Raw genomic sequence first — 24,289 nt, forward strand, 5'->3', positions numbered from 1 at the left:
TTTTTAACGCTAAACTATTTCAGTTTTTACTGTGTTAGGATTAAAATAGTGCATGAGGCGTTCAGAACGTCTTGATCTTATTGATTTTGATCCGGAGATTGAACAAACCTTTCATCAAAGATGTCGTGAACAAAGAGAAAAAAAGGAACAACAGCAAAGCACTATGGACGACAACGGAAATTAGCTTGTTCAAGTGGAGCGTACTGTTGAGATCAATGAGAGGGATATCCTGATTGGAGATTTCATTATGCCCCCTGTCGTTAAGAACCAGTCTAGCATAGTCTATCCTCCATATGGGCATGATAACTTCCAGTTGAGACCGGATGTGATTAATTTATTCTCTAACAACATTCTGTTCTATGGAAGAAGTGATGAAAATCCTCAGTATCACCTAGCTCGCTTTTTGGAGTATTGTGGCAATTTTAAATATCAAGGCATCAATGAAGAAGCATTGAGGATGCGACTTTTTCCTCGTACTCTGAATTTATTTTTCATTTTTTTTTTTTTTTTGCGTGAGCCACTGCCCTTTCTGCCGCTCACGCCCAAGCCGCGAAAAGCATGCCGCAGTAGTGGCATGAGCTACTACCCTCTCTGTGGCTCACGCCGAAGCTGCGACAAGCATGTCACGACAGTGGCGTGAGCCACTGCGCCCGCTGCACTGCATTAAGGGCATTCTTCCCCCCTTCCCCTTTCTAAACATCACTCTCTCTCTCTCCCTCACTCTCTCTTTTCCTCCCTGCCTCTCTATCCACAATATCAATCTAAAAACAAGAGTCTGAAGTAGTAGGAAATTTGAGTGCTTCAAACACGTTAAAAGTGATTTGCTCCTCATTCAGCCTTAACATGAGTTGTCCTTTCTACACATCAATAAGCGCTCGTCTGGTAGCTAGAAAAGGTCACCCCAAAATAAAGGGAATGTCCCTATCTTCAACCATATCCAAAATAACGAAATGTACTAGAAATATGAACTTGCCCACTTTTACCAAAATATCTTTAACAATTCCATGTGGATGTTTCACTGACCGATCTGCTAGTTGTAATGATACCCTTGTAGGCTTCACTTCGCCTAGCCCAAGCTTTTGAATGATAGAAAACGGCATCAAATTAATGCTAGCACCCAGATCGCATAAAGACCGTTCAAAATATAGGCTGCCAATGGTGCAAGGGATGGTGAAACTTCCTGGGTCTTTCAACTTTTGTGGTAATTTATTCTGTAAAATGGCACTTCATTCCTCTGTTAGCATCATAGTTTCATGCTCCTCAAGTTTCCTCTTGTTCAATAGAATCTCCTTCATAAATTTTGCATAGCTGGGCATTTGAGACAAAGCTTCAGCAAATAGTTTATTGATATGTAGCTTCTTGAATACCTCCAAAAATTTCTCAAATTGCTTATCCAACTTGTTCTTACGCAACCTTTGAGGAAACAGAATAGGTGGAACATAAGGCTTGACTGGTGATGGAACCACTTCATCTTGTTCAGCCATGTCTTCGGGCTCCTTAGTCTTAGCTATTGTCTCTTTTTCAGTATCTGTTTTCTTTTCCACACTTGGTCTTTTAACATGAATCTCTGGTAATTGCACCCCGCTCCTTGTAGTTATTGCATTTGCTTGCTCCTTGAGATTAACTTCGGTATTGCTTAGCCGTGTGCCCTGTTGCCTCTCAGTAAGAATTTTAGCTAGCTGCCAAATTTGAGTCTCTAGATTCTTGATGGCTGCATCGGTCCGTTCACTTCGTTCTTGAAGTTTTGAGATTGCTTCTTTCCATCCTCCTTTTTCCTCATGTGGTCTCCCTTGTTTTAGTGGGTTTTGAATTTCCTGATTGTTGCCATATGAAAAATTAGGATGGTTTCTCCAGCCGGGATTGTATGTTGGAGAAAATAGATTATTCTGTGGACATTGGAAATTTTGTTAACATGGAAAGTTTTACGCATAAGTAGCCTACTCTGTGAGTGAATGATACCTAGCAGTCAATGGGCATTCAGATGACAGATGGTTTGCCCCACAAGTTACACAAACTGAAAGAGATCCTTGCACCATACTAACTGATGGAGAGTATTTTAATGTTTCCATCTGTTTTGATAGAGCATCAATCATAGCCAACATCAATGTATTCATATCCACTTCATGTACTCCAATTTCTCTCCTTTGCGAACTCCTATCTAGCCACATTACAAATTGTTCACTCATTGTTTCATAAAGATCATGTAGCTCCCCAGCTGATTTGTTTCGAATGGAACCACCTACTGTAGAATCAATTATGGAACGGCTGTAAAGAGTTAACTCGGCATAGAAATAGTGATTTTGAGCTTATAAAGAGAACCCATGATTCGGACACTTCCTTAGCAACTCTTTATACAGTTCCCATGCTTCATGAAAATTCTCAGTCTCAGCTTGCTGGAAAGTCGAAATTTCATGCTTTAATTTGTTCATCTTGGCTGGTGGAAAATACTTCAAAGTGAACTTGTGAATCAAATCAACTCATGTAGTGATGCTTCCAGGTGGGAGTGAATCCAACCATTCCCGAGCTTTGTCTTTCAGAGTATGAGGAAAAAGTCGCATCCTCAGTGCTTCTTCATTGATGCCTTGATATTTAAAATTACCACAATACTCCAAAAAGCGAGCTAGGTGATACTGAGGATTTTCATCACTTCTTCCATAAAATAGAATGTTGTTAGACAATAAATTAAACACATCCAGTCTCAACTGGAAGTTATCATGCCCATATGAAGGATAGACTATGCTAGACCGGTTCTCAACGACAGGGGCATCATGAAATCTCCCATCAGGATATCCCTCACATTGATCTCAATAGTACACTTCACTTGAACAAGCTGATTTTTGTTATCGTCTATAATGCTTTTCTATTGTTCCCTTTTTGCTCTTTGTTCACGACGTCTTTGATGGAAGATTCGTTCAATCTCTGGATCAAACTAAACAAAATCAAGACGTTCTGAACGTCGCATGCACTATTTCAATCCTAACACAGCAAAAACTAAAATAGTTTAGTGTCAAAAATTAAAGGAAGCAACACAAATATTAAAGCTAATCTTAATTAAAGTAGTAATCAAAAGAACCAATCCCCAACAACAGTGCCAAAAACTTGTTCGCGTATTTTTTCCCGCAAGTGAACGGAATCGTAACAAGTAATATAATGATGAATAAAGTATCGCTCCCACGAGGATTAACTTTTGATCCTTACTTTAACCACTATTAACTTTAATAAACCACACACAATTAAAATAACACTCACTGGAAGTTTTATATTAATTAAAACTAGCTCACTAAATGGTAAACACAAAATAATTCTTTAGGTTTTTTAATGCAGAAATCTAATGTACTAGGGTTCATGAATCCACCATAGTTCTTTAATTAGTTTAATCTTGCAGTGATTGGGTTTTATAATTCTTGCTTTGAGCTGAAAATCAATGATCCTAAGTTAATCAAAAGCCTCTCTCGATGGTCAATCGAATCTATGCTTATATATGAGATTAATTATCTCTAATTAATCTGCAAATATACAAACATGCATTTATCCACAATGATCATCTAAATAAGATTTCAGAAGGCATAACAGTATCTCTACCTATTATTGAACCTTATGTTGTTTATTACAAAGTGCTAATCTATATTGAATCTCTCAAAAGAAATATAAATCACAAAAACGTTCTAATGGCGGCCAAGCATCAAAACGGAATTAGTGCATAACAAACAATCAACCTAAAAGACAAGAATATAATAAAACCCAAATACTTTTAATTAAACCATCATTGAACTAGGTTTCATCAATCATCCTAGCCACAAAGTACTTAGCCTAACATAGTTTTAACCAATGAAAGAATAATAAAAACGGAGTTCATGATGGTGGAGAGAAGAAAGAATAGAAAAATACAACCAAAACTGAAGATTTTCAAGAAAATCTCCTTCTTCTTCCTCTCTAGAAGCTCCTAAATCTATAAAGAATCATTCTTTATATAGTGTTTTTTAGGTCTTCAAAGTCATGCCCCTTGAGAGAGTTCATCCCCCACTTGATTTGGAAGAAAACGGGCCCATATTGTTGTTTTCGTAATGCTTTGTGCCCTACCATGGCCTTACCACAGAATGCTTTTCACGGTAAGGTCGTGAGCCACAAAATGTAAATTCTGTCACGGGCCTACCACATAATGCTTTCCGCAGTAAGGTCGTGAGCCACAAAATACTTCTGTAGCCATGACTTTATCACGGAATGCTTTCTGCGGTAAGGCCGTGAGCCATAGAAAGTAAGTCTTACCACGACCCTACCACGCAATGCTTTGCATGACAACATCGTGAGCCGTTTCTCCTTGATTTCCAACACATCACCAATGATGTCATTCTTCTAGTGCTTTGCGACCTCATCAACCTCGATCTCGAGTGGACCTTTGATCTTGCCTTTAATGCCATTTTAGTTCCAAAAATGTGACAACATCATCCCTTTTTGCTTCAATTATCTTCAACACATGCTCCACATCAACATAACCATATATAGAACCAAATCAAGTAGAAATCATGCTCATTGAATGTATAAATGCTAAGTTTATAAATCAAAATAAGTGTATAAAAGACACTTATTAGTAAGCTACATCAACCTCCTTTGATGTTTTTTACTAACAGACTGTGATCCCTAGTTCCAGAAATTACAATAACTTCCCTTCAATAACTCCACCAATCAACCATTAGTTAAGTGCATGGAGTATGCAATGCTAGTATACGGTTTTATGGAAATACTAAAGTTTTCTTGGAAAATTAAATAAAACTAAAGGGAAGGATCCCTTAGCCCACCAAATTTTTCTCAATAAGTCAGCACCATGGCAGCAGCATGTGGCACAACAACCACAACCCCCTCAGCCATTTCGTAGCTCTCCAGAAAAAGTTTAGGCATCAGACCACTAACACCATCAACCAACCATGCCTACCCTTTACCACTTGCCTCTGACCAAAATAACATGAACTGAAGCATTGCTGCCACCATACCCACAATTATGGCCACTAAACCAATCCCCCCAGTGGTGCCTCCTCTTTATCCGTCTATTCATCTAGTGAATATTGCCAAATCTAAGAAAATCAGACTCCTCAAGTCTATATAATGTTCAATCCTCTGAGATTGTTTCCTTGTTTGCTTTAGTTTGATCCTGTTGGTGCCTTGTAGTTTTGCAGAATAACCCATTGTATCGTGTATTTCTCTTATAAAATAGCTTTCCTACTACTAAAAAGAAAGAAAAAAAGGGGAAAAAGAAAGACTGATTAACCTTATCCCTAATTATTTTTTCAACAATAACAAGAAGAAAATTAGGGTTTAACTTTCCATAATCATAGTTTTAAACAATTTATTCTTTTCAGTGAGCATTACGATCATCAATTAATGAGGGAATTCAACTTGTCATTTCATTTGATAGAAATAGGACTTTGATTTAATTTTATAGATCTGGTAATACTAATGTTTGATGACAACACACCATGCCTTATTCCCACTAGGCGGGTTAGCTACATGGTTTCTACCTTACCAATCATTTCCATCAGTGACCATATTAATGTTTTGACTATACTGAATTAATACTACTAAGCTGAAAATCAATAAAATGAATGAACTTGGATTTGCTCTTCTCCTACATCTTAAGGTGCTTTTGGTGCTTCCCACTTTTCTCCATATGTGCTGAAAGTAAAGCAAGATCACTACAGGGCAAGCAACGTAGTTCAAAAATTTTGAACCTTACCCCAATCCCGGCGATTGGATCAACGTCGAAATTAAATCATTCACATACAAATAAAATAAATCTAACCTTTAGATTTTCAAGTCGTTCGCGGATTCGAGCCGTCCAAACGTCCGACCTCTAACTCGTGATGCGCGACACGCGTCCATTGGCAAAGAGAGCGGAATAAGAGTGCTAGCTCCTTCTCCTTTTTTCGGCTTGTGTATGGACGAAAAAAACGCTCACGTTTCAAATCGATGCCAAAAAGAAACGGGGAAGAATGAATGGCATTCGTTTTTCAACTCTTGAAAAACCACTGAACCAACCATTATTTTTGGTCAACTTATAAAGGGATATTTATAGAGAAAACATCATAGGGTTTCTTAAACCCTAGTGGATTGGGCTAGCCCATTAATCCTAGTTAAACTAGAATCTTAAGTGGGCTTATTCTAGTCCAATTAGAAATATAATTAAGTGGCTCAAATCCATTTATAAAATATTTAGCCCAAATCTAATTCAAGCCCAAATATTTATTATTTAATATTTGGTCCAAATCTAATTTAGCCCAAATATAATATTTAATATTTAGCACAAATCTAATTTAGTCCAAATATAATATTTAATTTAATATTTGGCCCAAATCTAATTCAGTCCAAATATTAACTTAAGCCCAAATATATTTTATTTCTTATTTGCCACTCTAACAAATAGAAAATTATTAAATTAGAAACTCCTTCCTAATTTAATCAATTGTCATTTTAGGAAACTCTTTCCATTATGACGACCCCTCGTCATATCGACGTCATTACATCTATTTGTTCTTTTTCCGTGAGAACCTACGACGACATAACTTCTTGTCGAAGTGTCCCACTTAACCATACGTCCGCTCTCTTGGTTTAAGCCAGGGACCGTGCCTATTGCGCATGACTCATTAGGCTTCCGAATATGTTGGTAATGTGTCGGTACAAACACATAAGACAAGATTGACCTCTAGCAAGGCATCATGCCTACCCAATTATTCAGAATGATTTATAATCCGCAAATAACCTTTCACGAGCATAGTTACCGTATAATTTGATCCTCTCGTCAATGTATCTTATGTGATCTCAAGTATGGCGATGTGTTTCTTGATAACGATCACATGAGTTTTCTTCAATCTTCCGGATATCTTCACTTAATTAGAAAGTAAATCAATAACTCCTTATTGATCTCTTTTACCATGGCCATGGATTTAAAGTGAATATCCACCAAAGGCACCTTAGATACATTATCCTCTATCGAGGGATAAAGCAGTCTCATCTTGGTTATACACCCATCTTCAGCCTCACAATATACACAATGATTGCCCACGTACAGCCTTTGTCTAGGCCCATCAAAACGATGTCAAAGCATACCGGTCTTCTTATGAGATGACCGTGACAACCTCAAGTCCAAGGATTAGTTACACCCACCTCGTATGAGAATTCCATCAACATATAACCAAAATGGATTCTCATGGCGAGCCATGTCCAGTGACATGTTCTCCAACATTGGTCACCTATGTACATGTCTAGACATCCCAATGCCTATGTGTGTGAGACCCCTATTGCTATCACATAGCACATACAAGTCTTACCACAATTGTCAATGTCCATTCTTGACATTGCTACTACTTGGGATGTTTAATGATGTCTAGAAACTGTGATTCATCATGTCACATCTTTATAGATTAATCACAGTATACATCATATGGACTTCTATCTAGTTTCATTTGGTTATTACAATAATAACAAGAAACTAATAGAATGACTTCTTGTGAATTTGAACAACTCCTTATTCAAATAATAAACATGATTACAATTGTCAGTGTACAACATGCCCAATCTGATTGGGTCTAGAGCACCTACACTAACATGTGCTTCATCCTAGTTAGCACAGCCTTTAGATCAATGCAATTTAAAGCCAACGACATTTTGTTCCCACTTTGCAGTAGGAAAATACATCCAATGCTTCTTTATCAATTAGCAAAACATGCAAGATTGACTTCATTTAGCAACCTAAATTTTAGTCTCTGGATGTTATAAATTGAAATTTAACCAATAGTCCCAATGCTTTCAAATACCGGGAGGGAGGCATGATATATTATCCATTAAGGCTCCTGAAATAAGATCACACGCATGTGTTAAGAGACAGATACCATCAGCTACAGTTTCTAGTTTTTTTTTTAGCCTAGGGTTGTGGTTAGTGCTTGTATGGCCATCATTTTAAGGTTACGTGGTGGCATGAGCACAATAATTGAGCTCTACTTCTATAAATCCAGCACCTTCCTTGGTGAAACCAAAAGGATTCCTGTAGGATTGGATAAACTGCACAAGTCAATCAGCAAGCAATCAGGGTTCCACAACCCAAAAACAATCTCCCTTTTAACGCCCCTGCCTCTATCTATTAAAGCTTGATATGTCGTATGTTGTGGTGTTGTTCGAGGAAACTCCCTTCTCAGTTAAGTATTGTTTTTTGCTCTTGGATGATTTTTTATAGGTATTAATCCCTTCAACAAGGCTCAATGTGCATCCTTTCTACAAGGTTCACCCCCTCGAAGCCATATATTTCTTATGATAAATAGATAGGGATTTAAATGGGGTCCCAATTAATCCCTTTACATACTTGTTATAATAAATTTTCAAATAAGCCTTACACCTATGCCATCATTTTTGTACTTATTTTAGTTTTAAATGGGGTTAATTGGGACCCATTTACATCCCTAGACAATATCTGCCTATCCATGAGAAAGAGAAAGACAGGGGTCCATTAGATTAATAGACTTTACCACTGAATGGATGTAGCATCTAGCATCGAGCGATAGAAATGACCATATCAACTTACCTTGATGGATCTACGCGAACTTTCTAGGGGTCACTCATCCTTGAGTTATCCTAGCTGAAGCACGCTCAACCTGGGAGTTCTTTATCCACATTCAACCCAAAAGGTATCTAGCTGGTGTTGTTTCCTTCCTTATTATCCTCAATACATATACTAGCTTTTCTAGAGTCCCTTTTTAAACCTGACATTGGGCTCTCAGGGTATTATTATGGCAGAGCATCATAGACAGCCTTTTACCTATCCCCTATAACATTTGAAAGAATCATCCCAACATATGGACATGGTCGTAGTTCTGATAAATCAAGTGAAAAGATGAAGGTATAATATCCTTTCATAATTTGGTTACTTTTAAAGATTTTTCCCTAAATCAATCGAGCATAAAAAGTGACACTACAAATTGATATGTTTCCCCCATAAGAGACAAACTCCAATTTTGGGTGGTGGGTGGGGGGTAATATAATTTCTAAATTGTATAGTACAAAACCTCAAGGGATGATGTAATTTAACCTTCACAAGGTATGGAAAGAATAAGTAGATAGGGCTGCAATTTACTATACAAGGCTAAGCTATGCGAAAACAAACTATCTGATAGGAATCAACTATAATGCAATTTACCTCATGGTAGGTATAGAAAAAGATTCCATCATGGCAATCACCAACGACAATTCTAGTAAAGTGAGCTATCAAAGTCATTATCATAAAACGTGTTCTTCCTACAGCCAATCTTCTCACCTTCTGTGAATTATCATTTGGAAAACCACAGACATAGAACTGAAGAAAATATGAGAAACCCATATAAGCAATGGCAACTCACCACTATTAAGTCTTGTAATCTTACTAGCATAAAGCAATTTGCTACTTACAGCATTACCAGCAGATGCTAAGAAATAACGATCAAGGTAAGGGCAGATAGTAAGTACCATTCCAGGCCATTTGGTTGAATAAGCCAATCTTAGATGTCATGCTTCAATTTCTTCAAGCCTAATCCCATCACAGCTACTATCATCTGGGCTACTGCAAAGACTACTGCTTGATAGCTGTTCAGCTGCATATCCCACAACTTCACGAAAAGGTGAAGTTCGTTTCGAACAAGATGTCATAAAGCACTATCTGAGTTTTGCATATGCTTAAGGCAGAGGACAATCAGACGGCCCCTACTACTACTGAAAACACAAACAATTAAGATACATGAAGAACATAATAGCTATCATGATCACCATAATAAAGTGTGTGTTTTTCACTAGCAAGGACTAAAAAAATTACCAGACATAAATTACATAGAATGAAGGCCAATGAGAAGCCATTGTTAGAGTTATGCCCCACAAGCCAATTATATTTACATGTAATTGATCATACTTTACATTTTGATTCTTTATCTTCAATCAATTGTTATTGCAAGGCATTATGTTTTTATTTATCATTGATGGTTGTCATCATTATTTATTGTAATCCATTCTTGACAAAGTTCATAGATCAAATAGGCTCATGGAATATAGTCGTGCATAGAGATGACGATCATGAAACATATTCCTTACAAGCCTTGATATTAAATGTTCCTAGTCAAAAAGTTATTAGGATAGACTAGCACATATGATGCATGCTCAATTAGGAGAATGTCTCGTTTCATGGACATTGGTGTGGGGACACTAGTGCATATATGTAGGTGCTTATTATAAGAATAAGTACACTGAACTGACCCGCTATAGAATTCCTAATAGTTATTTTTAATGTCGAATTGAAATTTCTATGTTGCAATAGTGCAGATTGATCCTTAGACTTGAGACATCATGGTAATCTTATATTTGACTGGTTACGCTTTGGTTCTTTTTGGATTCTAATAGAGTCATTAACAAATTATCACTGGGTGTAACCTTATCACATATGAAGGCTTGTGAATGTCGAAATATGATTCATCACTTATCGATAAGATGAGAAGATGTCATATGTATTCCAATGATTTTATAACTGAGGAAATCATTGGCCAAGGTGAGGTGGAAATCAAAAGGTGTTTTGATTTCACCTATCAAGTCATAAATCTGGAATGGATACATAGTTATTGAATGATTAGGGTTTCGTCATAAAACCATACCCTAAATTCAATCGAAACATAGATTGATTAAACGATTTTACTGTACAGAAATTGCAATTGAAAAAGTTCGTGTTTTTTCATCGTTGGCTAGGTATTCATGACATGTTGCTAGACGTTAACCATGACATGTAGGGTTTTAGAATTAATTTGATTAATTCTAAAACTATTAATTAAAGAGTTTAATTAAGAAGCCCATGAGATGTGTTAATTATGAAGCCCATAAGTTTAATTAAAGAGTTTAAATAATCTAATAAGTTGGGCCTTTATATAGCCGAATAGAGTTGACCCTACATCTAGCCCAATGGTGGACCTAAGGGGTCACACACTTAGGTCGAGCCTGTTCCACAATTTAAAAGAGAGATTCGGCCCAATTTGATTAAGGGCCGAGCCTAAATTGTTTAGCGGTTTTCCAAAGGCACAATTAGGGTTTTTTAACTCTATAAATATGCCACTTAAGAAGCTAAAAAAAAAAAAGAAATTCGGATCTCTCTCAAAAGGCGCCTAGGGTTGCTAGCACTACTCAAGGCATTCGTGGAAAGGGTCGATCGTGTGGACCGACTTAAAGGAGTTAACGCTTGCGACTCTACGAATTGAATAAGGCAGAATCAAAGCTTCACGATTGGCTAGTTTCTAACAGCCATAAACCTACACGAGCAACAAACCACCAATGTCACCAATTCACAGGAAACACACTAGCAGTAAGCTATCTAACTCAATTTCATCAACTTCTGAGTATAGGGATTTATAGATTGACCGAAAGTATGATTAGCTAAGTAAAATGACAGAAAAAAGGCCAACTTTACATGAAAAGAGTAAATCTGTTGTTGAAGTTATTTGAAGATAAAGAGAAGATGGGCTCTATATTAGGGCTATCAACAACAACTATTTATCAATTATCTATCACAACTAATATGTAAATTAGTATTTAAATATTGTAAAATCTATTTATAAAAAATAAGAGATAAGTAGGAGTTATTCTTGGAGATTATTTAAGAGATTTATTATATATATATTTCCTTAAACTAGTAAAACAACATACGGTGGAATAAGTTATCATTCCATACGAATTTTAGGATGATATCAGATCTTGGTACCTGTGACTTCTGAGCGTTGGAGCTCTAGTACATATCAGCCGCTTCCGATCGCAATATGGCAGAAAATCCATCAACCAGCACAGCTTCGAATCTTCTTCCGGCCACAACGAGGACCACCCAAGTTCCAACCTATCCGATGGCAACCGAGAGTCACTCGCTTCAAATCACCCAACACAAATTGTGTAACACTCAGCCTTACACGGGCGCGTCACTTATAAGGAAATTCCCAGGAATCTTTTTTTTTTAAAGTCTGTCAAACGCGGCGCCATGGAAACAATCTTCACATGCAGATGAAAAACCCCGAGAACCCCAGTCTTGCCCGTTTAACTAACAAGATCCATAGTCTCAACTAAACGAGTCATAACATACGCAGCGGAACATATTATCCAAACATAAATACCGTGGCCTACCACGATGTTCATACATTGTGAGATATGAAATACAACATAATGAAATGAAAATAACACTATCATGCGCTTGTTCGTACATATATCAAAATAAATTCCAATAACCAAAAATGATACATCAGCTAACACTCCCAACACCAATGGCCCTCAACCGGCCACATCTTTGTCCTTGTAGCAGTTCCTGGCTGGAACGTTGAATGTTCCAGGGGCATAACCCAAATTAGATGATAAAATCATCTAAGTGATGGCATGATACAGATTACCAAATGCATGAGTAACACAAGAATATGACATATAAGACAAAAATCACATGCAACATGTCTAACATGAGAAATCTCCCTGGCATACTCAACCTCCCGTGGAAAAATCCATTCCACACACCATTGGGGTTGACCTTGTCGCGACATACTTAATCCCTGAGTACCCTACCGTGTCACCCGATCACCGGGATTAACCTTGCCCCATTCTCAAGAAGACCCCATCCCGATAATAATTACACAAAATTAAAAAAAACCTCGGTGATATGAAAAGAAAAGCGTACCATGCACCAAATTTTTAAGAAATTAAACAGTCAATCCATTATTCCAATCGAACGGTATATACATAAGTAAACACCTATATGATGTATCCCAAGTTATGAAGGCGTAACTACTCACCTAAAGTTACAACCAACACATCAACACACGCTCAAACAATAGTAAGACTGGATTCGAACCTCTCACCTTAATTCAGAAAAAGCTGGTTTTTGCCTCGAAAAGCATGTTGCACCTTGAAAATCATGTAATTCCTTTCTTCTAATAGTCAAGTCGTCCCTTGATTGCCATTATGACTATAGAAATTAATATTTCTATTTTCCCATCCTTATCTCAATTTTTCTTATTTTTTTCTATTTTTTTCAAACATTTCCTTCCTTCGGAAATCAATAATAAATGCCAAACACCTATTTTCTCCAAATATTTTTGTATGAATATTCCTAAAATAATTTTACAAAAATATTAAAATTAATTTCAGAAACATACCGTGCGCCACGTGCCCTCACGCACCAAGCGAGTGGGCTGCGACTGAAGTCCGCGCGTGCTGGTCACGCGCCTCGTCTTCTCCGGCGACGGCAGTCTGCAACAACTTCAAACGGCCAAACAACTTATATGGCCTTGAAGCTCTTGAGAAGGCGATCCTAGGGGTACCCTCTATCGTTGGAAAAATCCACCGGAAAGGCCTCAAACGGCCGTTTACAGGGTCAGCTCCGGTGAAGCCCGATTTTCCAGCCAAGCTTCTGAAACCCCTTAAAACCTACACCAAAACCTCCCAAATTCTCCAGAAAAACTCCCTAGCACTCAAGGAACAAAGCCCCTTATTCCCAAGGCTCAATTCTTCCTGAAACACGACCAACCATCTTCGATTTTGTTTTGAAACCCTCGGCCATTCGAACCCTATTTATACCCGATTTCGACCGGTTCTTCAACCAATAGGAAGCTTTCCTACCTCCTAAGCTTCGAATATGATCATTAGAAGCCCCAAAATCAAACCAAATCGCGATGAAATTGCTTCGAAATTTTCGGTCAGATTCGATTTTTCTTTAAAAATTAATTCCCACCGATTTGCTATAGATCTCAGCCAATAGCTAGGTTCAATCGAACCATCATGGACTAGAGATCATTTTGATACCCTTTTCAAGTTCCAACGACGGCCGCCGCAAAGTTGGCCGGTGATTTGCAGGTTTCACACCCAACTTTCGATAATTGCACTTCCACCCCCTAAACTTTGATATTTCTCGATTTTGCCCATTTCACTCAAACCCTAGACTCCTCACCTATTCCATTAAACCCCTCAAGTTTAGAATGTGTCAATAAACCCTTAAAAGTCTAGAAAAATCCTCGTTTTGACCACCCTCCACAAATTTCTAGATTCTGCACTTTGGCCCGAATACCCCTAATTGCAAAATTTTAACCCAAAACCTTTGCAAATCCCTCGATTTTGACATCCCATAATTCTTTGAACATTTTTACCCTCCAAGTTTTGTCTTGGTTTTGTCTCTTGCCTTTTCGTTCAAGTTTTGAATATTACACATTGGTCCGAAACTTTGACCAATTTCATTTTGACCCAACAATTTCCAAAAATACGCTTAATATTAATTACTGGATATTACAAATTGGATGGAACCAACTTCAGAGAGTGATTCTAATCCTAGTTGTTGGTCATCTGCGAAAGGGGACGCGAAGGCTACCTGACAGGGGATATCCCAAAGCCCAACTCTGATGCAGCCAATTTCGGTGTGTGGGAGGCTGAGAATGCCATCATCATGGCATGGCTGATTAATTCCATGGAGCCTAACATCGGATAAACTTATTTGTTCTACAAATCAACAAGCGAGATATGGCAAGCAATTCAGGAGACTTACTCTGATTTAGAGAACACCTCCCAAAGCTTCCAAATCCGATCAAATATTCGAACCACCAAGCAAGGCTCTAATTCCATTACAGCGTACTTTAACATTCTAACAACCTTATGGCAGGAGATGGATCTCTTTTATGAGATCAAGTGGGAATGTTCAAAGGACGGCAGGAAGTATAGCGAGATGGTGGAGAAAGAGCGAGTCTTCGATTTCCTTCATGGCTTGAATCCGAAATTGGATGAAGTAAGAGGAAGATTGCTCGAGACAAAACTGTTTCCATCCCTGCGTGAGACCTTTGCTGAAGTAAGGCGTGAAGAAAGTAGGAGAAAGGTTATGTTATCAGCTTTTGTTTACTCAAACTATGAGGTAAATACTCAAAATTCTGCCCTAAACACTTATCAGATGAAGCCTACAGCATCTAAGGGTGAAATCTAGAAAGATAGGCAGTGGTGTGACCACTGCAACAAGCCCTATCATACTAGGGAAACCTGCTGAAAAATTCATGGTAAACCAGCAGGATGGAAACCAAGGAATCAAAGGCGAGGAGGACCAGCTACATATGCAACAGAGCTTGAAAAAGGGACGCCAACAAATATTTCTCTAACTGAAAACCAAATTGAAGCCTTACAACACCTACTCAATCAAACAAAAATGCAGAAAGCAGAAGATGAAAACCCCCCAGCTGTTTCCCTAACAAAAACAAGTAACAAAAGCTATTCTTTATTATCTCAAATGTCCAATTCAACCAGTTGGATTGTAGATACTGGAGCAACAGACCATATGTCAAGTTCTCTTAAACTTTTGTCTAATTTTGAACCAAGTGGTCGAGGAATAGTTGTAATTATGGTTGATGGTACAACCTCTATGGCTAAAGGAAGAGGGACTACATATATATCTGGATTAGTGTTACAATCAGTTCTATATGTCACCAATTTAACATGTAACCTACTGTCTGTGAGCAAAATAACAAGAGAAAGAGGTTGTGCATTGATTTTTTTCTCAATCTTCTTGTGTTTTTCAGGACCTATCATCAGGGAAGATGATTGGCAGTGTTGAGAAAAGCAAGGGGCTCTACCAGATCTCAAATCCTGGTCATTCTACTGGAACTAGGTCTTACTTTCAATTTTTTTTTAGCTAATTTTTCAGATTCGGACATTATGTTATAGCATCAAAGATTAGGACATCCTAGTTTTGAGTATCTTTGTTTTTTGTACCCATCAGTTTCCAACAATAAAATTCAGCATTTTAAGTGTGAGAATTCTATCCTTGCAAAACACACTAAGGGTGCATTTGATTGCAATGGTGGAATTTAAGTGGAAGAAAATGAATTCTAGGGAATTGAATTGCAGGGAAAATGAATTCCTAGAAATTGGAAGTTTAACCTGTTTGATTGGAATAATTTTTTACCTGGAAAATGATGTTATTTTCCATCTTTTAGTGTTTGATTGGTAATATTTTCCATAGAATTTGGCCATTTTTCATGCAATGGTGAAAATGTATTGAAAAATATTAAATTTTGTACAAAAAAATTAAATAATAATGTATTTTAAATTAATTAAATTATTTTCTCAAAGAAATAAAACTACAAAATTATTTTTTTTTTGTTTTCCAAAGAAATAATTTATATAAAATATTTTTTCTTTTTTCTTTTTACATATTTATATTTATTAATTATTAAAAATACAAAATATAAATAATTTGTAAACTCTCCCCACCCACCAGCCCTTCTCCCTCATCCCCCAACCGCCACCCACCCCTTATTTTCAATTGCTTAGAAAATTCCATCTCCTCCCCCCCCCCCCCCCAAGGAATTTGATTTCCATGATTTGAAGGAAAATGGCCTCACATGACCATTGCAAGGAAAATGATTTCTCTAAAAAAAAAATGGTTGTCAAACAATGCACAAGTAGGAAATTGGGTGGAAAATTTGCCTTTTCTATGGAAAAAATTGGCTATCAAACACGCCCTAAGAGTTCTCATCCGAATCACCTCTATAAACCCTCAAAACCATTTCATTTGATTCATAACGATGTGTGGGGGCCAGCTAGGGTTTCTAATCTCACTAACACTAGATGGTTCATTACATTCATAGATGACCATACTAGGGTTAGCTAGGTATTTCTCATGAAGGACAAATCCGAAGCCTACTCTTTATTCAAAAGTTTTCACCAAATGGTCCAAAATGCCTTTCAATCAGCTATACAAATCTTGCGGACTGATAATGGCTGAGAATATTTTTCAAATGAATTCAATCAATACCTCCTCGAGCATGGTATTATTCACCAAAGCTCTTGTCCATACAACCCTCAACAAAAGGGGGTAGCAGAACGAAAGAACTATCACCTCCTTGAGACAACAAGGACTTTGATGTTTACAAAATCAATTCCTTATACTTATTGGGGAGAAGCAGTTCTCACTACAACCTACCTCATTAATCGACTTCCTTCCAAAATTCTAAAATTTCAAACACCCTTGAATGTACTTCTTGAGAACTTTCCCAATCATACCATAATCTTGAACTCTCTTCCTCCTAAGATTTTTGGTTGCACTGTTTTCATACATCACAATCAACCTTAGTCAAAATTGGATCCTAAAGCCCTTAAGTGCATCTTTATTGGATACTCTCCAACACGACAAGGATATAAATGTTATCATCCTCCTACATGAAAATTCATTGTCACCTATGATGTTTCATTTGTCGAGCATCAATCATATTTCCCAAATAACCCCAAAGAGGTTAACTATAATTGCAATCCAGTCAGTCTCATACCTGCTACTCTACTTAATCTTCTGCCTAATACAGTTGATGGTTTCAGGTCTGATATATCTACCCTACACCATCAAGGGGGAGAGAAAGAAAGCACTATAGTTCCAACAACAGATCAGCCACCATTAAAAGTGTATTCACGCAAACCGCGTGATCCTCAGCATACCAAATCATCTGAACCACCGATGGTAAGTCTAGAAAACAACAATTCAATGATGTTTAAGTCCAAAATAGAGTGGAGCATGAAGAACATAATCCAGGTGATCCTGAACTACCAATTACCCTAAGGAAAGATATGAGATCCTGCACACAACACGCCATCTCTAATTTTTGGGGGTATTCAAAGTTGTCTCCAAAATTCAAATTGTTCACTACTAACCTGGATAATATAGCTATTCCAAGGGATATATATCATGCCTTACAGGATGATAGGTGGAATGCAACAGTTCTGGAAGAAATGCGGGCTTTGAAAAAAAATGGAACATAGGAAGTTGTGAACTTACCAGATGGCAAGCATACAATGGGCAGCAAATGGATATTTAGTGTAAAATACAAAGTTGATGGAAGTATTGATAGATTCAAGGCCAGACTTGTAGCTCAGGGATTCACTCAAACTCAAGGATTGGACTATGAGGAAACGTTTGCTCCTATGGCCAAGCTAAATACTATTCTGGTATTACTATCCTTGGAAGCCAACCTCGACAGGAAATTACATCAACTGGATGTAAAAAATGCATTCTTAAATGGTGAGCTAGAAGAAGAAATATACTTGAGAATACCTCCAAGCTTCGAAGAAAATTATGCTAAAGGCAAGGTATGCAAGTTGAAAAAATCAATGTATGGCCTCAAACAATCTCCTAAGGCGTGGTTCAAAAGATTCAGTGATACCTTACATCAACTAGGATACCAGCAAGGACAAGCAGATCATACTCTCTTTACAAAGGTAGAAAGTAATGGTAGAAGAACGATGTTGATAGTGTATGTTGATGACATTATCATCACTGGTGATAACCACCATGAGATAGAGAAATTGAAGCAACAACTGAGAGAAGCATTTGAAGTAAAAGATTTGGGAGAATTGAGATATTTCTTGGGCTTGGAAGTGGTGAGAAGTAAGGAAGGTAAATTTATAACTCACAAAAAATACACCTTAGATCTTTTAAAGGAAACAGGCAAAGTAGGGTGTAAACCTGCCAGCACTCCTCTAGAGCCAAATTGGAAGAATAAAGAAGGAAAAGAAGAGCATCCGGTTGATAAAGGAATGTACCAATGCTTAGTAGGGAAACTTATTTATTTATCTCATACAAGGTCAGACATTGCCTATGCTGTGAGTATTATTAGCCAATATATGCATCTCCCTACTAAGAGACATCTGGAAGCAGCTTATCACATTCTCAGGTATCTAAAATGAACACTAGGAAAAGGGCTATTCTTCAAGAAAAATCAGGATAGAAGTATTTGTGGTTTTACTGATTCTAATTGGGCATGATTTATTAAAGATAGTATATCAACATCAAGATATTGTACCAAGCTATGAGAGAACCTGGTAACTTGGAGAAGTAACAAACAACAGGTAGTTTCTCAAAGTAGTGTCGAGGCTGAATAACGTGCAATTGGTCAAAGTATTTGTGAGATAATATGGATAGAACGGTTAATGAAAGACCTATCTATGCTAGCAGCGTCTCCTAAATTTCTTTACAGTGACAGCAGATCGGCCATCAGTGTTGTGAATAATCCAGTGTAACACGATCGAATGAAGCATGTTAGGATCGATTGACACTTTGTCGAGCAAGAAATGGAACAAGGAGACATAAGACTCACATATGTACCAACAAAGAATTAAGAAGCTAATATATTAACCAAAGCCATGCAAAAATAGGGATTTGAAATACTCAGAGGCAAGCTGGGAATGATTGACATCTATCCACCAGCTTGAGGGGGAGTGTTGGAAGATAAAGAGAAGATGGGCTCTAGATAAGAGCTATCGACAACAACTATTTATCAATTATCTATCACAACTAATCTGTAAATTAGAATTTAAATATTGTAAAATATATTCCTAAAAAATAAGAGATAAGTAGGAGTTATAATTGGAGATTATTTAGGAGATTTATTGTATATATATTTCCTTAAACTAGTAAAACAACATACGATGGAATAAGTTATCATTCCATATGAATTTTAGCAGAAGTACCAACAGTGCAAAAAATTTAGAAAACAGAAAATGCTTTGTAGGAAATTATTACCTTTCAGCTTCACCACTGGGCATTATAGCTTGACCAGCAGACAGACTAGTTTCGATCACCAAAACTTGTTCATTTCCAACCCTCACTAACTCCATAGACTTTCTTGTTTCCCCAAGCTCAAGTCTAAAAGACGATAAAACTGGCCCACTCATAGGATCTATACAACATATATCAGATGAATATGAATCATGACTCAACTTAATCCTTATTACAAGCAACAATCTACTTTCACTATGGTATAAAACCTTCCGAGGAGTGCCTCCAAGATGAAACTTTTGCACCTTAAGCCTCTTAGTATGGACCATTTCCACCTAGCACACAGTTGTGGGGGGAAAAAAAAGGTCATTCAGAAATTTGCATGGAGATATATACAAAAGGAGCAGATCCATATTTGCAACAACTTAAATCCTAACAATAAAATGTTTCCTAAATGCCCCTTCCCAATCTTCAAAGCAATCCAATGGGTAGCAAAAAATGCAATTTTCTCAAGACTAGAAAGCCAGCCATCTTATTATAACACCTCAGGTTTGTAGCACAAGTATAGTCAAGTAACCTCTCAGTCTAAGACCATATTCCACTTAGCAGTTTCCTCTAATATTTGATTACGAAATATAGATATATCCTGCCAAAAAGAAAAAAGGGAAAAGAGGAACGAAAAAATAAGAAGATAAGGAAAAAAAATATCAACAAAATAAGTTTCAAAAATAAGCCATAATTAAGTGTTTGATTTAGTAAGTAAAAGAAATACCAAGTTCTTAGCAAATCATTTCTTTTCAAAATTGGCAAATTTCATAAGTCTCTCGAGAAAAAAACCCTAGAAAGGTATGTAACCATTGTATGATGTGTATCAAATAAGAAAAATGGAACAAAAAAGGAAGCAGGGGACGAGGAGTCACAAGAATAATACCCTATTAAATTACATTCATGGTACTTTATTGATCCTAACTACCTTGACTTTTTCTGTATTTATTATTCTCTTATATGTTCTCTAATGGGGGGCAAACAGCGGTGGATAATGTGTTTATCATTAATTTGAAATAAACAACCTAATAGATTGTAGTGTTTTATTGGATATCTAGTTCTTAGAAAGAATATAATTTTGGAAGTGTCTTGAATTCTTAAGTAACATATGCAAGTCTACCCCTATCTTACCACATTTTAAAACAATTGGGGGGCACCATGTTCCCCTTCTCATCTTACATTCCAAAACAATCCACTTTCCAAGCAATATATATTCCGATTAATCAAGAATGCATCAACAAAAGGGTTTGTCATCCCAATCACCAATAAAAAGAAGGAAAGAAAGAAAGGAAGCAAGAAAAGCAATTGCCAGTTCCTAAACCAGTGCTTGCATCCCTTCTTACTAATCAAATGCACCACATGCACATGTAGGAATGGCATAACAAGGTGTCAGCTTCCTCCTCTAAACTCTATCCCTCTGCAATAGCAAAGTATGCAAGCTGCATGTAAAGGAAGAAGCAACCCTCTAAACAATATCATAAATAAGATTTTGAATGCTCTCTAACTACCATATGGCAGATGACAAGGTGATTCGCTATGAGAAGCCATGTCATAACCAGACACCAGCTTGTGATAAATGTTTCTTGATCAATTATGACTTATGACAACACTAGACTAAGTGTTTATTAGTAGAAACAATCATAGGTGAATAAAAAGAAGAAATATAACATCTACAAAAACAAAATTCTTCCATGAGAAAGCATGAGGTAGTAACTAATAAGCAGAAAATAATCTTATAAACAAGATTAATATACGCCACATAACACTTCCTCACCAATGAACATAATAACCAAATTTTTCATTGTAATCAGTTGTGTTTAAACCTTATATGCTGAGCTATTTTCTAAAGGGCACCATGTCAAAGCAAGGATGTTATACAGTCATGACTCTTGACAACATCAGATTGTGTGATCATTTGGTAACAGATGCTAGGTGGAAACCACCACGTATAAAATAACAGAAACTATGAATGCAAAAAACATCTCAAAGAATGCAGAAAAAAATCAAATGTCCATGTCAAGACGCTCGACTCCTAGCAATGGAATTCTCCTCGCATGAGGGGAATTGGGGTTTAGAAAGAAAGGGAGAGAGAAGAGAACGAGAGAGAGAGAGAGAGAGAGACTGAACAGAAGAATCTAGGGAGAGAAATTGAAGAGAAAGACAAGGAATTGTATGCTTCTACAATGAATTTTGATACCTCTTTTATTGAATAGGGAAGCCTTTATATAGCCCCCTCTTCCTGCCACTCTTAACAGTCCAGTTGTTATTCTAATAATAGAACTAATGGCCCCTTTAACCATCTAACTGCCCAACAGCCTAAACCATCTAACCGTCACCTCACAGCCTAAACCAACTACTGTCACATCCTCAACCATTTTAACCATCTATTGTTACAATAACCATCTATCGTTACAACCATAGCAAGTAAAGATACAATTTTCCCCAGAAACTGTTGCGGAAAAACTCTTCAAAACAGAAAGGGTTAGTGCAATAACATCGAACCAGATTTAATCAAACATAACGACAATACACAAAGTACTGAAAACAACAACAAGAAGATGAACACAAAATACAAACTCCCTGTTTAAACACGTTCAAGGCTCAGATCTGAAGAGTCCATTCACCACTTTGGTAACGCCAATGAATAGGAACCAAAAGCCACAACGAAGCCCTCAAACCAGCCCACAAACCGAAAGCCCATAATGCCCCAATACCTCTCGACCGAACTCAACCGAAGCCCTCTCTCACCCAAACGATCAAAGCCACACACAGTAGGTTACCACAGGAGGTAGATCGGTCACAAAGACAGAGGGTAGAAAGCATAAAGCAAAGAGAAAAGCTTACTGAGAATGGATGATCGAGACCCCCTAAATGGGGCATGCAACACCAACAAATCGGCCAAGATCAACAAGGATAGATGTTATCTCTCAACATGGAAAGAAGCATCGGACTGACATGGAAACAGAGCCATCAAAGATCAGCCGCAAAAGGAAACCACGAAGGAAGCAATCAGCCAAGCAAGGAAACGAGAGAGAGAGAGAGAAAGAGAAAGAAGCTAGGGTTCGGCCGAGAGAGAAAGAGAAACACCAAGGAAAAGGGCCGCACATGGGCCTTTTATATGAGGGCTTTAGGGCTTAAAGATAATGGGCTTTTGGGCTCAGAATAGTGGGCTTCCCCCCCACTTGAGCAAATGGGCTAAGGCTCATTTCCCTCGAAAGTGGGAATAGGGCTTGTGGCCCGGCTTCTAAAATGGGCTACCTAAAAGTGGTGACGGACTTGGGTTCTTCAATCCCAAGCCAAAGCCTATGAAGATAAAATCCACCCAAAAAATCGTCACAGCCTTAGGCCTCATTAGGAAACACAAAACCAACAATCTCCACCTTGATTCCTAATGAGGCCAACACATATAGGCAACATGCAACAAATGCATAACATAGTAACAAATGCATATACTGGCAACAAAAGCACAATTTAAGCAACACATGCATGAATTAGGCACAAATGCCTAATCATGCAACAAAAGCCTAATCATCCACACAAGAAACAGCATGTAACAAATGCATAAGATATGCAACAAATGCTTAGACAAGCAACAAATGCATGAACTTGCAACAAGTGGATAATGCAACAAATGCATAAGATAGGCAACAAATGCTTAGACAAGCACCAAATGCATGAACTTGCAACAAATGCATATTATCCACATAGGAAATGCAACAAATGCATAAGATAGGCAACAAATGCTTAGACAAGCAACAAATGCTTAAACATGCAACAAATGCTTAAACATGCAACAAATGCATATAACATGAGCCAGCTCTCTCTCCATCCCACTCAGGCTAGGATTCACCTAGTCTAGGATCTACTTCATCCTCCCACATAGGGTAGGACTCTCCACCTTGCTCAAGGTGGTGGGAATAAGGATACTCAACCCTTCCCTAAAATGGAACAACAGACACATAGTCCTTGCGCACTAATTTTGCACTAGAATCTAGAAGCATGTATGCCTCACTAACCTCACTAGGGTCATAGGGGGTCACTACATTGGCTTCTTCTTTTTGTTTATCTTTCTTGGCATAACAATCCTTAATGAAATGTCCGATTTTCCCACAACCATAACACTTCTTACCCTTCCCTTGATTTTTGGATTTTGACCTACTCTTCCCTTTCTTGCTACCTTCCTCTTGATTCTTATTTCTACCCCTCATCATGTGGACCTCACCATATTTTCTCTCACTCCTTAATTCCAATTCCTTACTCCTAAGAGAATCTATGACAATTTCAGGTGTTAGTGTATCCCTACGATAGTTAATGGCATTTTTTACCTCCTTAAAGGCATCAGGAATGGCATTCAAAAGAATTACAACCTTATATTCCTCAGACACTTTTTCACCACAATTCGTGTTATCTTGAACTAACTTGTTAAAAACATCTAAGTTGTCATCTAGGTCCCGAGAGGGGTCAATCTTAAAACTAAAGAAACTTTCAAGCAAATAAAGCTTATTAGGAGTGGATTTCTTAACATATAAGTTTTCCAATTTTTCCCAAAGTTCTTTAGTTGTGTCAAGTTTTCCTACTTTCCTTAACACTGAATCAGATAGATGCAAGATTATAGAAGTACAGGCAAGTTCATCTACTTCTAATTTTCGTTCAACTGATGTAATTTTAGGATATTTGCCATCTATGGCTTTTAATACTTTTTGTTGAACT

At 37.4% G+C, this 24,289-nt stretch overlaps 1 pseudogene; it reads right to left on the reverse strand.

Annotated features, from left to right (window-relative positions):
* Window positions 1–1,226: 1,226 nt before the first annotated feature.
* Window positions 1,227–24,289, reverse strand: part of LOC127809326 (uncharacterized) — a 44,805-nt pseudogene continuing 21,742 nt past the window's right edge.

Source organism: Diospyros lotus, chromosome 9 (assembly GCF_014633365.1).
Source record: "Diospyros lotus cultivar Yz01 chromosome 9, ASM1463336v1, whole genome shotgun sequence".
NCBI lineage: Eukaryota > Viridiplantae > Streptophyta > Magnoliopsida > Ericales > Ebenaceae > Diospyros > Diospyros lotus.